Below are 17,440 nucleotides of genomic sequence, written 5' to 3'. Positions count from 1 at the left end.
TTCGATTCGATCGTCGAGATCGTGACACAGCAGCGTTTATAATTCGAAGCTAAAGCGGACGATCTCGCCAGTGTTGTTATTAAACTGCCCCCATTTTCAAAATCGCGGGATAACGCAACCTGGCGCAATTCGGGGCTGGTATTCTGTCCAGCCAGCAGATAGTTGGTTGACCCAATCCAGTCATAACCATTAGAGTTGGCTTTGCTCCTTTCCCTCCCTCCCTTCTCCCTTTCCTTCCGACCGTTTGGATTTTGCATCAACTGCACGTTTACTACCAATATCGAGTCTCCTTTTGGTTTATGACACCGAACCGGGGGGCGTTCTAATAAAAATATAACCGAAAACCGTAATTCCCTATCCTCTTCACGATTATTGACCAGTTTTCCACTGATGTATATATATATATATGTATATGTCGAATTTGATTTATTGCAAATGGGAAATTATAGAATCGTTCTACTAAATCGTTCTAAGAAATAGCCTAGGATGTAATAATTAGTTTTCTCTATCTTTTTTTTTATTTATGATATGTTTTATTTTATTTTTTATTTATTCCTGTCATTAGTTGAAGGATGGAGTTAGGCTCTTAAGGAGATGTAGAATCATGGTATTAATAATTTATTGATGCTTTAGAAATTCAAATTATTTAAAATGATTGAATATTGACGTAGCAGCAGTACTAGAGTTATTACTAGAATTATTATTAAAATTAGCAATGTCGAAATATGACAGAATATAAATTAATCTTTGAATCTTCAAAACTTTGAAATCCTTTGATAATTGGACTTTGAAATTTGAAAATTTTAAATTTATCAGAAAGTGCAAAACTTTTCGATTTCATTTTTCATCGATAAAAAATCATCTATAATCTCCATTCGTATAAATACTCGTTTGAATTCCATATCGCCACTCTGTCCTCGAACGAAACTTCTTCTTTCCAGTTTCCAGTTCAAATATCTCGATATTCATGCCCAATCGAGTAAAAAATAACACAGGCACCTATATTTCGATAATTTATAGAGTTGGCAGGACACACTCGCGAAGGATTCGGTTGTGGAGGACACTTTAATAACTCGAAATGAAGAGAAAGTTTTGTTTCGACGAGATTTAAACATGCTGTAGATCGTTTGCAATTTCGAAACGTCTATAAAAGTGCACTTATCGATAATTCACTGGTAATTTATTTGATCCAAGATTGCCGACGATTCTTCAGGGAAAACTTGAGATTTCGATTACCAATGCTGTAGTTGCTGGAAGATTTAATAGGTTTGAAGTAACTCTGAATTGTTCGAAAAATAATAGTAAGTTTCTTCATATATATATAGTCTTCCAGAAGAATTTATCATTCCAAATATTAAATTTTATTTAGAAATGGTTACAAGCTATTTATTATAATGTTATGATATATTATATAAGGCATGGTAAGAATTTGATAATCTTGTTTGTTATTACACGAATCTTTATGGAAAGAATATACAAAGGATTGTATAAAACTAACATTTTTCAGCGGCGTATAAATCATCAAAAATATTTCTGACACGGTTGCTTTCTTAAAATTGCAACATTACAATTTCCTTGTATTTCGGCATAATTTATCTTCGTCAGGGGTTGCATTCGTGATGCAACATCCTTAGCATAATCCGTCTGACAATAAATCATCTCTATACGCTTCTTATTCCGCGAATAAATGGACTTTCCAGTACGGGGAAAGTAAAAAGCCAAAGGATTAACTCGGATATTTCGTGGGGGGGGATGTTTTTCGCAGAAATATTAGCCGGATGGATATACAGGATCCGTGTTTTTAATTATTGTTATTATTTCCCTTCTTCTTCTTTTTTAAAAAAAACTGTATCTTATGTAGAGTTTGAATTGGAAAAGGAAAAAGTTTGCTCGTTTTTCGAATGAATTTCAAAAATAATTGCTGGTCATATTGACACTTTGATTATAATTAAAAGTTTGGAAATATTCAATAAAAAAACAAAGTTGAAGACTGTTTAAGATTAATATTATTCGTTAGACAAACTTCTGTTTTTTCAATTTTATATCTCGACAACTCTTTACGAGTCTTCTTTCGTTAATTATTGTGATATTTGTTCAGTCGTGTTCAAGGAAGTATCGAGGAATGTGTTTAAAAACAAGTTTTGAAATGGGCGCGTATAATCGTTCAAACAACATAATCCACGGAATAATTGAATTTCTCCGCCATCTTCTTTGCATTCCACTTTTACGTGGACGTTTAATTAATCGTAAAACGCGAAGGAATTTATTGTATCTCATTAATCGTAAAAAATAGACACCAAGTTTTACATTCGTGCAATAAAAGCGCGCGAAACGTGGCCGATTCTCGAACGTTGATTGGACAAAGTTGGGAAGGGATCGGATGGTGTTTCGCACTCGTATTTCCAGGTATTTCATCAGAGAAATGTTTCGCGTGCTTGGATTGCTTTAAAAATTCCATTCGTCAGCACGAAACGCTTTGTGCGTTCCCCCATTTATTTCAGCAGTATCGATAATTGGCTTTCCCGGATCTCCGCCTTTCTTCTGAAAGGTTATAAAGTGTATAACTACGAGCTTCTGTTCCACTGCCAATCGTGCGCCATCAATTTCACGATGGAAAGTATAATAAATTTCTACCCGTTTCTTTTTTCTTTCTCTTTCCCCTTTTCCTTTTTCGTCCTTTCGTAGAAATCTTCATAACAAGAGAAACAATTTTGTAAATGCCTCGAATGAAAGTATATATTTAAGGTATATCGAAACGAGATGTGTTCGAAAGGGGAAACTGTAATAGGATAATTTAAATATAATTTGTGTGCAGTTAAATTATCTTTTAGAGAGAACGAAAATTCGTGCAATCGACGATACGAATGTTACAATTGCCATGAAATCGGATTTTAATTAGTTTTAGATCTTTATAAATTTCGATTTCCAATTGAATCACAGATGAAAAACGCAGCATAGTTTTCCCTCGAATTTTAGTAAAAACTTCTTTCACCATACGTAGTATTATTAATTTTATTTTTCTTATCGATTGCGAATCAATTCGAAAGAGAATTTCAATTATTCGAGGAGAAGAATCAAAGGAACGAATATTTTATAAAACATGAAGCGCACAGAGATGTCTGTTTCGCGCCCCTTTGTTCAGTTTACCTGTATGTGACCATCCGGCGAAATCTTGACGGGTGTGAAACAATTCCTCGACTGTGTCGGTGGTGCGATAATTAAATTCTACAGAACAGGCACAAAGGAGGGTTAAATGAGTCACTCGTACGTTTAGAGTTAGAGGATCGGGTATGTGCGCGCCTTTACATGATATTTCGTCTCCATGAAACTGAACTCGATTCCATGGTTTCTGGTTCTCTTGTCGGTCTTAAGCCCCCATCCTTTACCAACGTTCTCAATTGCGCAAGAAATAATATTCCGTGAGACAAATTCTAGATTATTAATAACTAGTTTTCGAGATCTTTTACGTCTACACCAAATGTGTAGAGTTTTTATTTTTCCTTTTTCATCTTTTTTTTGAATTATCGCATCATGACTGATCAAATAGTATTTAAAATTTTCTATTCAACTCCTTGGAAATCCTTAGCTCGAGAACTTGAATTTTGGATAATTTTGGATACTTTTCCTAACGAGATTGAAGTTTGAAAGAGGACAACCTATCACTTTATTTTACATGGAAATTAGTGTTGCGACAGAATATCACGATGTATCCAATCTTTCTAATAAGATTTTCCATACTAATAATTTCGAACAAGGGTGAAATATATTTTGTTCGAGCAAGATATTTAATAGTTTCGTGCATTCGGATTAATTTCATTCGTTTTTTTTTTTTTTGGTTGTTTAATTTCATTTTATTTTCTAAGAAAATTTTTTCCTCGCCTTCGAGAGATATTTTAAACTCGATGTGGGACAAGAGTAATTGGGACTGATATAATTTAGTTTCGTTAGTCTTAGAGGTGATATAGGAACGTCTTCTCAAAGCGGATTATAAACTTTTCACCAAGATCATGGTGAATTACTCTTATGAACTCGGTGAAATTGTTAGCATGGAATGAAGTTTCGTTGCTTTTATGTTTGTCCCTCTTATCGTTCCCGTGCCTCTTTGTTTCAGAAATTGAAAGACTTAAAAAAGACGCGTTCCTATAAGAATTTATCATAAATGTATATTTCTTTAACTGTAATTTAATTGTCGTAGAAAAGAGGGGATCGTAATCGAAAATGTAAATATTCGTTTCCATTTCCAAAATGAGAAATAAAAAGAAGAAAGAAAATATTTTTTCATTCGACAAGTATACTGATCCGTCTCTCATTAAAATTTCCATTAAAAAAAAGTCGGAATAAAATTATTATCTTAATCCTTAACTTCCTTTTCCATCGTGATTCTTTTGCTCAAAGTGAGCATTGTCAAGATTCAAGGTGGCGTATGAATATTGAAATTCTCATTATTCCAACCTGCCTGCAATTCGGCTATGGACGGGCTCGCGTGTCACCAGATATAATTTAAAGTTTCTAAACTAGCCGGCTTAATTACGAATGTATACACGACCATTAGACATTTGCAAAAAGTCAACAGAGTCGCCTCGTTCATCGTGCACACCGGACACTCGCTATTTAAATAGTAGATTTAAATATAATAAAGAAAAAAAAAAGGGAAGAAGAAATGAACGTAATAGGGGAGTTACGTTTAATCGAGGTGAAAGAAAAGAGAGAAACAAATTAATTTATTTCCAAGTATACGATGAAAAGTTTGTTCTATCGACATTGTTTTTTAAAAGTGTTTTTTCATACGCGTTTGCTTTCCTCGTGAAAAGAGATCTCTGCATAAATTTCATCATTTTAGCGTTGAACAATATTTTGTAATTCGATTGAAATTTTTTTTTTTTTTTTTTTTAAGAGAATACACGATGGATCTTAAGGGAATTATCTTATTGGAAGGAAAATTTAAAAATTTGTTTTTGAAAATCAAAGAGTAGATAATTTTGTTTAATGTTTCAAAATAATTGGGTACATTTCAGCGCGAAAGTTCAAAAGTGACGTTGAACGAAAGAAGAGAATGAATTACGTTGAAATTTATAAGAGCAATTATTTAAATAGATTTCGACGAACTTTAATCACGGCGATAATTTTACTTTGATACTTGTTTATCAATTTCAAAATAATTGATGGTGGTTATAATAGGCGCGTTCGAAATTTCTTGTAAATTATTAGGTGTTTGTACGAGTTTAACGTGAACAGAGAGACGCTTCAGGAGAAAATAATTAAAGCTTGGGCCGGTGAATTTGAAATCCCATCAATTTTTGAATATTCATTAACGAGACCCGGATTGCATACTGAAATAAGCTTTATTATTTTCTCTAAACTATAAAGTTTTTCGATTGAATAATCAATCCTGCGTATTAATTGAATATTCTTCTATTTCCAGCATTGTAAACATTTATCTTTCCTTTAATATTAAAAGCCACCCTCGTTCTTTAAAAGAGATACGGTTATACGCGCGAAGAATAATTCGATTCAATCTCTTTCAATTTTGTAGAATAAGAAAAAGAACGGAAGTGAGAAAAATGATATATGTATAAGCGAAATTGTTTATAAAATATTTTCATTGCAAATTCGAATCCAGGTTGTACAAAGTTGAAAAATGTTTAAAAGTTCGATGACATTTTGGTCCATGTTGTACGAAGTTGGAAAACTACTCCACAATTTTGAAGTGTATATAGCGATCAATAATATTCTGACATCTGAAATGTCGTTGCAAATATTTCTCTGGATATTCCGCACCACGTTTTTGTCATATGAAAAGTGGTTCGACAAGTGGAAGGACAGTAAATTCAATGGAAATATTTGATGTACCGTTTTATCGAGAACTATTAGAGAAATGATCTTTTCAAATATTTTGAACGTAATAACAGGTTGTTATAGGTAATTGTTGTCATCCTTTTGTTTATAGATTGATGGATTATCATTGTGTATATTTATAGATTGCAATTATTTTCTTTGCATACCAGTGGTAATTTATCGATCGATATCGTTCGATCGTCATAAAATTTATACAATTATAGGATTTAATCGGAGATAAATTGTTCGATACGAGGATATATTGAAAACACTTGTTAGTCAATTATGATGTCGGATATTCGTAAAATATGGCAGTTCAAAATTTACAAAGAAGGGAAAAATATTTTTGATTCCACGAATCTCGATACAAATTTAACTAAACATCATTAATTAAGTAAAACTGAATTATGAACAATTAGTTAATTTTCATTGAGAACAAAAATTAGAATAAAAAGTATCGTTAAAATATTTGCAATTTTAAAAAATCTTTTAATTAATTTCTCTCGAAAGTGGCATTTTCTTTTCTTTTTGTTTATTTAAATAGTCAGGCTTCTTTGTTTATTTTGCCTTTAAAAAACACCTATTTGTTTCCTTTCGATATTTCCATTCGTTGGATTCTTTGATTATTTTCTTTCTTCTTTTATTATGAATGCATTCTTGATAATTCTTTCGCAAAGATTTTGTTAAATGGAGAGAATAAATCGTGAAAAATTTATGATCAGTAAATTATCGAATCTTTTTTTTCTTAATAATAATATATTTCATAAATTGCAAACTGCTTTTTTTATTCTGAATTCACTAATTTATACTTACACGAGTTATTCAGCCTCATAATTGAATCCACCTTCCTATCAATTATATAGTATAACATTATATATAGTACTACATTTAAAAAAATTAAAATAATCTTGATGTATCATTACATCTCCCTCAGAATATTTTACGGATCCGTGAAACGAAAATTCAAATATCCAAAAACCTGCAGAATCCGTGTAAAATGATGTTGTAAAATATCCAAAGAAAGATACGTTTTATCCAAAAACGTGGAACGGGTATCTTTCTATTCCATTTCTGTATTCATGAAAAATTAAAATTGCATAAACGTCAGCCCCACTCTATTAATTATACAATCAGAACTAGCACAACTTTGACTTTGATTTTTCTCTTTTTTTTTTTTATCTTATTCCTTTCCACCGTAAATTTTCACACATTGCTCCATATTGTGTGAATAACATCAATGTTTACGAGAACACGTGCCAGCGGCTAGTGGATTATCACGAGACGATGTTATTATATAACGTTTCTGTTTGAAAGAAAGAAAGGAAAAAATGATTTTCAAAGCACAGCCACGGCCAAGAGAGAGAGAGAGAGGTTCATACGTGGTAAATTACGTATCTCGAAGCGACAGGACAAGTTTGTTCTCCCTGGCATTCGAGTATCGCACCCTCCGCTATCGCACACCGTGCAAACTTGGAAAGTTGACAAAAAAGTTGGCGTTGTTTTTGAAATCGCACTTACATTTGAAATGAGGGTGTTTCGGGAAGGGGGAAGGGTCCTTTTTAAAGCGTTTAAGAGACAAGAGGCGACGCGGGGATTCGTAAGGGAGGATAAAAACGTTGAAATACGCGGAATGGGGAATGGGTGTGCATTTTTTATATCGGCTCCCTTGCGGCATTGGTAAAACGCATTTTAATCCCTCGAAATCTATGCTCCGCTCATTTTTTCTTTTTCTTTTTTTTTTTTTTTTTCAAGATTGGACCGCTGTTGCGGTTATTAAAATGTTCCTCCTCCTCCTCCCCCCCATGTATCACGTACACTTTTCGTATTTTCTATTCATATTCTTCCACCCATTTTTCGTTATTTATATTCGTGGATTTTTGAGGAAGAAAAAATTGGGGAAGGGGGGATATAAAACGATATAATTTTTAATTATAAAGGGACGTTTCGTCGTTGAAATATTTGACGATGTGGTGGTTGAACTTGCTTTTTTATTTATTTTACTTTTTTTAATTACAAATTTGTTTAATTATTGTTCAAAAAGAATGGAAATTTAGACTGCATGTGAAAAATATTTTTTTTTATATACAACCTTTCCTTGATACATTTAATTAAAGTAAAATGAAGATGAAGATTGATTGCGTCAATGAGTAAAATTTCGGTGAATAAAGAATTGTTTTTTTTTTTTTTTTTAATTTAGCTCTTGTATATTCATCAGTTACATTTTTTTTAAAAACAGAGTAATAGGTTCAATCATAAATGCGACGACATACGCAATTTCATGGTAAAATGTTTCTAATTTCCAAGTCTGATTCGTCAGCAACATATTTAGATAACATATTCTCGCTCGTTGATTCCGATGTTGGAAACTGAATTATTCCTGAAATTATCTTGATGAGATCTCCGCGTATATCTTGATAAAATTATATCGCACTGAATTTTCTTCTACTTCTTCTAAATATTACCACATTCATCGAACGACAATACATATTATTTGTCGAAACGTAACATTTCAAAGATGTGTTTGATCAGAGTTAATTAATATTTCTCGATATCTGAGCTGCATTTAATTATAAGACGATTTGCATACCCGTTCCAATGTTGGATTTCGCAAAAAATTATCCCGATGAAACTTATATCGTTTATATCATAAACTCCAATAATTATCTCTTCGTTAATTACATAATACAGCGAATATCGATTTAACGTTATTTCTTAAACATAATTATTTACCCTCCGACCTATCTAAAACGCAATCGATCCATGGAATTTTCCTATTTCCCTTATCCAATCACGATTGCCTCGATCTACCTGTTTAACCAAGACATTCTCTTCGTTTAACCACGCTTTTTCTACTTGCCCGATCACAACTCGGCTTGATTCATTTGTCTAATCAAGACTGACCTACTCCTCTCGCTTCCAACCACCACTCGAGTTCGTCTGCTCCTAACTAATCCTATTCCACTTACCCCTTCCTTTTCGTTCGTACAAATATAAATCGCAACTTTTATTACATCCATTCTCAGTTTCATCACGCTCTCCTCCTCTTTCGACTGCATCCTTTCAATCACGATCTCGAAACACTCTATTTCCTCCGAATCCATCAAATTCGTCTATTCCTCTACGTCAAGACGACTATCCACTTTCCTTCCAACAGAAGCTCGACGATTGTTGGCCGTTGAACGAATGTATGGCGCGTGTCAAAGCTTCGGTAGATTCTCGCGTCGTATAACCGGACACGTCGGCCGGGCCCATTAATTACACCGGCTAATTCCGCGAATTGGTCATTAAGGATCAGCTGTTCCGCACTTAATGTCAAGCTAACCGCGCTCAGTTCACTTGGCCCCTTGATCCAACGATAGTCAGTGCTCCTTCGTACGACGCGGGACGCTGTAATTGGTTTGTTGGAGCTTAACTAACTACCGGATAAAGTCGAACGAACCGGCCGCCGTTTAAGCACGGATTATCCAGAACGAGGTGAACAATATTTACTGCTAATTGCCCGGATTTAGTTTCCCCGATTTATTCCCGCGATAAGAAAATCTGGCGAGCACGCACCTGCGATTCTTTTACTTTTTTTCACTCTCCCCCTCCTCCTCTTTTTCTATTCTTCTCCTCCCCCGATTTTGACGAGTCTCTCTCTCTCGTATGAAGAGCGGGGGGAATTATTAACGGCTAAGTTTCCTGTGTTATTTTCGCGATAATTTCGAGAAAGTGTTCTCGATCTGATTAATTTCTTTCGTCTCGAAAAGAGTTGGCCTTGCCTCGCGATTACGTGTGTAGAAAGATATCGAAGAAATGTTTGTCTCTCGCCAATTTCACGGGAATAGTGAATTTTTGCCGGGTGATGGCCGCTCGTTCGTTCGTTCTTTCGTCATAAAAACGAGTACAATAATTTCGCGCGTCGTACGAAAGATTTAATCTCTCAAATGAGATTCGAATACGTGGCTCGAGGCAGGCCGCATTAAGCAGAGAGAGAGAGAGAGAGAATATCCCGCAGAGAGCTTAAGCACACCTTTTTGCCAAGAAAAAATTAACCGTTCTCCATCGCGGAGAAAACGAAACTGCCGCTGATCTGGCAATTAACCGAACCTGGACCAGCGCCAACTATTTATATCGCCCCTATTATCATACGTTTCGAGGAGAGGGGGAGGAGAGAGAGGGGGGGTAGGCACAAATAGTCACCGGTTATCCGTGTAATTCAGAGGAGGAATTAAATTATAGGAGAAGGGATGGTGGATTTTAATTTTAACTCGTCGGATCGAGGGAATTTGATAAGATAAGATAGAGGGTAGTCGAAGTAATTTTTACACGGATTTCTTGTCGAGATCGCGTGGATACTGTTTTGGAGAATTGAGTCAAGTTTTTGAACGATCTGTTGCGATCTGTTATTTTGAAACGGCTTCTGTGATTTATATCGTAATAGGAATTGTAAAAAATTGTAAGGATTGTTTTTTAGTGATATTTAATACGATAAAATTACAAAAATGTTCGACTCAATGCAATAATAATGATAAAGAATATTAGAATATTGAATGAAATTAAGGATTTAACACACGAAATTTTTGTTACGTAAACTTGTTAGAAAAAAAAATAATAAAAAATTAAATTCTTCTCTCACACGATGCAATTATCATATCCCCACATCTCTACGGATAATATACGAGATAATAGTAGTAATTTCCTTCTTGGTTACTGGTGCTGAGGGCTGTTGTTGATACATCTGAATGAAACATAGGCACAAAGATGAGATAAATTGACGTGCAAATACATACGTACACGAGGAATAAAATCGTTTATTTAAAAAAAAAAAAAAAAAAGAGAAAAGAAAGAAAAATTTTGTTTGAATTATCTTTGCAATTACGAACCTAGGATTCTGTATAATCGAGTTACCAGACGTTTGATTCTCGTGCGGTTGAAACGTCTCGTTGGACGGCCTCCTGAACAGTTGAGGATCCATGATGAGCCTCACGTTGACAGTGCTCTTCCACCACCTATACCAGGGCGACACCTGGTCCTGACGAAAAGAAAAATGAGTTGACCGAATTGGGGTGGCGAAGTGGAATGAGGGGGAGGGGGAGGATCTGTACAAGCGTACTCCCCGTGCTTCTTTTCGAAACCGGATTAAATTATCCGGATAGTTTCGGTTGTCACTGGCAAAAGACACTCCGGTTCGATAAATTAGAGCGGAGTGGTTTCGAAGTGGGCAGGTTTCGAGCTGGCCTAATCGAAATCCTGGCCGAAACTGATTCCTGTGCCGTCACGTATCAGCGATAATTCTTAATTAAATGGCTGGATTTCGATTCCGACTACTCGACGACCAATTGAATTTATGCAGCCGCGAACAAGATTTTGCTTGAAATTCTTGCCCCGTCCACGTACAGATATTCGTATCCAACGTCCTCCAACGCGTGATTTATCATCTCTTGAGAATCTATCCTTGCTACTCCATCGCTGTTTCCTTGATTCAAAAAACGGAATCGTTCTTTGGGCAAGTGTTGTTCGTTCCTTTTTGTGAAATTTTTCATGGAATAATTTTAAAATAACTCGAAGATCGTTCGAATCTGAGAATTCTAAATTGTGGAAAATTCGTTACAAGATCTTCGAGTGTATTAAAAATCGTTCCCCAACATCAAAAAGACATTGATCCAAAAGGCAAAGAGAAATTCTGTCTCATTGTATTTTCGTGGCTTCTATCAACCAAGTTCCAAAGGATGAAAGGAACTGCTGGCGATTCCTGGCTTAGCTCAGCTCTTCGCTTTTTCATTATCTCGTTGCTCCTTTTGGAATTCAACTCGCCATTTTTTGTCCCTCCACGTTGTTCGTTACTTTACGACCGTGTCTAATCGAGGCAATTTTACAACTGCTTTTTCTTCGTAACCTCGAAAACTTGTACGAGAAAAAGAGGGAGAGAGAGAGAAATATAGTCAGAAACGTGACGTGTAATTTTCTGCCTCAAAGCGATTGTCCCCTTTATACATCACCTCGATTGTTCGTTAAAAATTTTCATCGATGTTTCTCATTCTTTCTATTTTCTTATATCTTTATTAAAGGGAGGAACTTGGATGATGGAATTTTATAAAACGTTTGATCGTGCAACTCGTCGCGCTTCTTCGAACACCCTTCAGCATTTGACTTCTCGAAGATAATGATTTTCTTTTATCCGGAAAAACCGATTCTTTTCTACAATTGCGGAGGATGCAAAATGGTTTCTCTTTTGATTCGAGAGCAGATTTATCTTATTGAGGTAGATCACGAATATTAATAAAAATTTACTTATAAATATATACCATCGAAATTTATTTTTCCAAGAAAAAAAAACAAAACAATAAATATTCGAATCTTGATAATAAGGAGCCTTCGACAATTTGAAAAAGAAAGAAAGAAGAGAAAGAATCGCATTACGAAAGCGTCACCTCGTTTATAAAAACTCCCCGCGTAGTCTTGTGTTTCCTTAACCGGAAAGAGCGTGTCGCGCCACGTTTGTTCCGGTTCACCACGTTGACGCTTTTCCCATTCAACGCGGCGCACCGTCGCCTCACCTGTTTCACCTTTGCGCCCCTTAATGCATCCGCTTCGAGGCAGCTTGTTATCTGGGTCGGCGGGATCGCGCCGCGTAAACATAAACCGCGAAAGACAGTCGACAACCCCTCGACGCGCCGCGCCGCAAAGAGAGGAGGACGTCGACCTAGACCCGCCTTTTCGAGCAGCCGCATTCGTTCGTCCTCGAACGAAAACGTAACTCGATACACACCGACGCGAAGGGTGAAAAATTGGAAGGAGAATGGAAGTTGGAAGTGGAACGAAAAACGACCCCGCATTTCGGGGGAGAGATCCTTTAATAGGATAATTGGAGTTTGTCGAGGAGGGAAGGCGATACTTTCGATTCCATCGTGGATTATCCATCGAGAAATCGGGCGAGGCCGATGATTGGGATTACGATCGAGTCGTGTGGTAAACAAGAGGGAAGGACGAGATGGAGGAGGATAGATTGGGAATCGATAGATTGATTGGGATTGATGGATTTTGATCGATGGATTTTGAAAGGTGTTTGTTGTATATTGTAGAAATATAAGGATATCTGAAAGAGATATGTAAAAATATATTCGGTTTGGAAATCGTGTGTTTCTAAATCGATTTTTCCATGTTACAAGCAACCACCGATTATTTAAATAATTCGTTGGCGAAAAAGTAAGAAATTGAAAAGTATATATCGTCGAAAGTTTGATGTAATTTTGGTTATTATTGTTCGATCCTTGTAACACGGATTTCAAACTTAATTGTATTATTTGTTGGTACTTTGAATGAAAGATTAATAATTACTTTTCCAAGTAAATAGACTGTTGTGATGTAACCCAGCACCACGATAGTAAGAAAAAACCAAATAGCTCCTCTTGTCCAGAGCTTCGAAATTCCAATTTTTTTCCCTTCGATAACGAAATATTGCATACCTATATGTTACAACATAAATAACATCAATTTAAACAATTAAACAATAATATATATATGTAATATATATATATATATATAATATATATATGTAATATAGTTTCTCGTTAACTTCATCTCGGATAGAAAATAATAAAAAAGAAAGAGGTAAGAAAAATTTTATTTGCAATTTTATTTCGCTATTTATTACATCTAGACTCACCTAAAAGACAAACAGTAACCAAACCGACCGTAACGACAGAAAGTAATGTGAAGATAAGCAAATCTGACTGTATGTTTCTACGATTCCTGGGATGGGTAATCCATATTCTCAACGATTCTGGCCTGAAGGTTCCCATAAAAGTGATCACTATACAGGTCGAAAACAAGTTGAATTTCATGTGTTATTTTCGACGTAAAATCGAGTTACTTGGGTCAAATATTCATGAACAATTGCAAATATTAGAACGAAATTTGAATATCGTCTACTTTTACACTTTTACACCAAAATTGTTATTATGCGTGTAATGACGAGTCGAAGAGAATAATCAACGAATTCTTTTTTAATGAATGGAACGTTGGATAATTTAAATTCATCGAGAAGGAATTGAAAAAAAATTGATAAGATACGAAATATATAGAAATCGAGTACTTACCATCGATAGCGTGGTGTTTCGATAACGTTGAAGTGATAGCGACATAACTCGCAATAAGAGCGACACGATTGATTCAACCATCTTTCCAGGCAGGCCAGGTGCACATAAGCTAAGGATCCCTTACACCTGAACAAATTGTTTCGTTCTATGAAATCGATTCAAAAATCTAAACGTGTATTCTATTTTAAGTCTATTTTCTTGGCTGGCCATTGTTATTCTATTCTACTCGTCTTCCGCCTCGCCATGCCTGATTTACACTACTCGTTAATACTCTTATTTTATTCAATGTATCATTAAAAAAATATATAAATTTATTTACCAATTTCACAATTTCTCTTCAACTTTTTCTTTTTTAATAAATTCTTTTAAATTTTGAATTTATCGAACATAAACGAAGAGGAGATAAAAATGGCAGAGAAGGAGGAAAAATTAGAAATCCAAAGTATAACTTCTTTTTATATCAAAATTTTTATAACGTCATTCTCAAATCTTTAGTAACTGTATCTTCCTTGGAATTTTATCTTATCCTTACTGTTTTTACTCCATTGTTTCAATTTTCTTTCTTTATTCCTTTCTCTTGCGTTGCTCTTTATCCCTGAAATTCCTTCTTCCATGGAAAAATGTTCTTTCGTCGGCAGAATTCATTCTAGAATCGCCAATAGCGAACCATTTCTTCGAATATGGAAATTTTTCTGAATTTTCATCCTGGTTCGAGCGAGATATTCTTTGGACTAATAGATTACTTCGTACCATTGATCCACATTGACATCGTCCATGGAAATAGTTCGAATCGGACAAAGAACCGTCAGAAAGATGTCTCAAAGATCAAATAGTAGAGATGATTTCGAAGAAAGTGGCCAATGGAGACCACGGAATGGACGCCATTTAATGCAAGTGGTCCACAACTTTGGAGATTCTGAATTAATTAGAGTCGTCCGTCGGAAAAAATTTTTGATATTTTACTTGAAAGAACTTTACGCTCACATATTGATGATTGAAAAATAAAGAAAATGGAAATATTTTTCGATCGATAGAAAAATTCAAAATCAATCATAATAATTTTTTCCTTATTTTGATTGGCACGATATACGGAAAGAAATCAACTTATCGTCCCTGAATACTATTTATATCGAAGGAAATTAACGCGGGAAGTAAGTTGAATTTCTTCTTTCCTCGTCGATTCAATCTTGCAACTCGGCGAACGCGTCGAAATTCGCATTATAAAACTGGTCGCGCATACATCACAAAGCGGAATCAAGCTAGCTCGATCTTATTTCCTTCAGGGTGTTCAGGCTCCTTATATTTCACAGTAACATTCGAATAAGAATAGAAGTTGAGTAAGTTTGAAAATTACGATGTCGACCGTTCACCGAAGTGATTTGCATCCGACCATCTTCTCTTCTCGCGTTTCTCGCTCTCTCTCTTTCCCTTTTCCAACTTTCCCATCATATCGAGTATCTTTAATCATTCGAACGCCGGTTATCTTGATATCGTGATTGCGAGTCGATGATTCATAGAAAAATTTTCACGTCGACTTATATTTTCCTTTATAAATATAAAAGGGGTGGGAGGGGAAGAATTATTTTATCCATTGAAGGATCGAGTGAATGATACGCGTTCAAATTGAAACAATTTAATCAATGATGCAATTTTTGGAATTTTCTTTTTTTCTTTTGGATCGAAAGAATAACGAAGAATTTATTAGAATGTGGCTTATTAATTTTTAAACATATTTTGTGTTACAGGTAAGGAACTCGAATATTTGAAAAAAAGGGTCAGAAACTATAGTGATCGGCATCGAGCAGATAATGGGTAAAGTACACGTTCCAACTAGCTTACTTCATTATCTCTGATCGAACAATTCCATTTCAATAGAATGATCCTCCACGGTTCAGTTTTATTTTCAAAAAAATCCAAGTAAAGATCAAACGAATGAAAAAAAAGATCTGTCGTCATTCGAGTGAATCGTTATGAAAATATGAATTGCACGACGTCCCTTGTTTACCTCACAACACGACGCCACGTTAATTAATTAATCCACTTGGAGGACGTTGTTCTCGATTTATATATATTTATCGCCAACAGAATTTTACTTCGTTTTATTTTATTTAACTACGGCCAAGTTTTCGCGTGCTGTAAAGAATTCACCGCCCCTATTATTCAAATCTTTTCCTCTTTCGTGTAAGGGAGACGCGAGGAAGATGTTGAAGGAACAGTTGGAAAGGGATACTCGCGTGTACCTCGCAATGATTTCTCTATTTTCCGCAAAGTGGTGCACGAAGATAGCGTTTCCATTACATCCTTTCTCCGTTTATACCTTCTTCGTAATTTTCTATTTCTCCTTTTTTTCTTCTTGCCCATAATTTTTGATCGTTTGATATCTCTTTCGTAGAAAGATAATTCGATATAATTGCGTTTGTAAATTCTTTGGATTGTTCTTTGAATATTTTACGCTATTGTGAAATGAGAATAGGAAAACTCGAGAACTGGAGAAGTGAAAAAAGGAAAAGGAAAAAGAAAGATCGCATCGGTGTTCGATGGACGACTGTTAGTTGGGATGAAGAATCTGACATGCAACGAAACAAAGTTTTAAAAACTTTCAAAGGAGAGGCTCCTATAACTTGCACAACGATTTCTCGTTACACTGGAACAAGCGTAACAAAGTTTAAAGACTAATTGACTCAACGTGATACATTTGTAACGCGCTGTTTTCGCAGTTGGTCCAACTACTTCGAGAAAATATGTGTATTAATGTGTTTCACAAAGTTCAACCAATCTTTGTTCTTATTATTAGTTAATAGGTTTTATAAATAGAGCTTCGAGTCTCCTGTTATATTTCCAACAAGAGATATACTTTAATTCCAAACTTACGAATCTCTCAATGAATCTCAATATACCTTCTTTCTAACAACTTTTTAATTTTCTCCGATCATTTCCCAAAATTAAGTTTTAATAGAACAAGAAAAGATAAACTCGGCTGGCCTTTTTTTTTATCCGATTTTTCACACGTTTCTCGAACCACTCGTTTCAACGCGAAAGCAAAAGTTCATCCCCCTTCAATTATTCCCCGCATCCCGTTAAACTAAATTGCACAGTCTACTTTCTAAATTTCCATCCCGACCGCCATTTCATCAAACTGTTCGTTCCTCGCCATTTATTTGCATGTCCCCCACTCGAGTCTCATAGGAAAATAATAGAAAAATTCCGCGCGAAAAACGAGGCGGTTCACGATCGAACGTTTACTTTTTTTTTCCTTTTTTTTCTTTTTTCTTTTTTTCATAATTTGTCCGACCGATCTTTTCGCCGACCAATATTACGAACGCTCCGCTTCCGTCCCTCGTCAATGTCGAAAATATTTTTTTTCCTCCGTCGATCATCGATTGATTGGTATTCGAAAAAACGATATTCACCTCGCGTTTCCCATTTACACTTTCTTCTTCGCTGATAATCTGCGTTTGAATATTTTATTCTCGGTATATAAATCAGGAGATCGATTTGTTAATTTCTAGAATTATTGGAATAGG

At 35.2% G+C, this 17,440-nt stretch overlaps 1 protein-coding gene across 1 annotated transcript in view; it reads left to right on the top strand.

The window, feature by feature from the left end:
- Nucleotides 1–17,440, top strand: part of LOC108003171 (zwei Ig domain protein zig-8) — a 385,408-nt gene that overhangs the window by 178,202 nt on the left and 189,766 nt on the right. The gene's annotated exons all lie outside the window — the stretch shown is intronic.

The sequence above is a fragment of the Apis cerana genome, linkage group LG14 (assembly GCF_029169275.1).
Source record: "Apis cerana isolate GH-2021 linkage group LG14, AcerK_1.0, whole genome shotgun sequence".
NCBI lineage: Eukaryota > Metazoa > Arthropoda > Insecta > Hymenoptera > Apidae > Apis > Apis cerana.
Note: the sequence above shows the minus strand (reverse complement) of the source record. Positions and strands in the feature narration are given on the sequence as shown.